The sequence below is a fragment of the Triticum aestivum genome, chromosome 4A, assembly GCF_018294505.1.
Source record: "Triticum aestivum cultivar Chinese Spring chromosome 4A, IWGSC CS RefSeq v2.1, whole genome shotgun sequence".
NCBI classification, from domain to species: domain Eukaryota; kingdom Viridiplantae; phylum Streptophyta; class Magnoliopsida; order Poales; family Poaceae; genus Triticum; species Triticum aestivum.
The window spans coordinates 728,625,677-728,627,024 of NC_057803.1; positions in this window are offsets into that span (position 1 = coordinate 728,625,677).

The window sequence follows — 1,348 nt, forward strand, 5'->3', positions numbered from 1 at the left end:
GACCCCCGCACCCTCCCCGGCCCGCTCCACCGCTGCCGCCGACCCCCCGCACCCTCCCCGGCCCGCATCGTAGTCTGAATTTGTTAATGTTTTTGGAACTCATGAATATTTTTAAATTTCATGGGCACTTTTTGAATTCATGAATATTTTTTCAAATTTTGATGATATTTTTTCATATTCATAAATGTTTTAGCAATTCACAAATGAATGCAACTAAAAATCCAAAAAATATTGATGATATTTTTAAATAACAAATTTGATGATATTTTCAAATAACAGATTTCATGATATATATCTTCAATTAAAAATTAAAAAAACAAATTTGATGATATTAAAAAAACAAATTTGATGATATCTTCTGTTCTAGTCCTCATGAAAATAACAAATTTTATAAAAAAAATTATTAGATGCAAAAAAAAATAATGAAAAAAAAGTTATTAATGGCGCACCAGAGGAGGGTGCGCCATTACTAACCTTCCCCCTTGTGTGTGTTGTCCATCTTGCATTCGTCCTTCTCTCTACCAATCTCACATCTCTCCGACCCACTGCCCGACCCACTACCCGCCGCCCCTACTGCGCAGCCGCCCGTCGTCGTCCGCCCGTAAGCCCCCTCCTCGTCCGCCCGTCCTGCTCCACCCGTAAGCCCCCTCCCCCTGACTGACTCGACTCCCCTGGCCTCCGCGCGCAGTTCACCGTCCCAGATCTCCGACTGCATCGCCTCCTGCGGCGGCAACATCCACAGCGTCGACATCTTCGTCCCCGACGACGCCACCGTCTTCTATGCCCGCAGGTAACCCATCCAACTCACCCCGCCTCCATTCCCCACCTCTCCCTCTCTGCTCTTCCCTCCTTGCCCTCTCCCTCTCTGCTCGATCCCCTCTCTTCTCTGTCTCCACCTTCTGTTCTTGCCTATGAGGTGTTTGATTAAATGTCAATTCAAATGATTGATGTAGTCGCGTCCACTGGAGCACCACGACCGTGTCTGCAACCTCGTCTCTGCTCCGCCGCCGTCTACGACCTCGTCTTCTTCCGTGTCCATCGAGGTGAGTTCTTCCATGGATCACTGATCATGTAAATCTAATTTGAAACTAGTAGAGCTCTTGGTGATTTGCAAATTCAGTTTAAATAAAAATTTGGTACATGACTACTGATCATGTATGAAAGATGTTGCTACTGGATGAGCACAAGAACTACTCAATAGATTTTGATGTACCCCTGACCATGTACGCAAGATGTTGCCACTGGATGCATGGATGCATGACTGGGACATGACTACTCAGTAGATTATGACACCTGATAATCACAGTAAACTGTTAACAATTTACAGTTTACTGTCCATTTTAGCCTA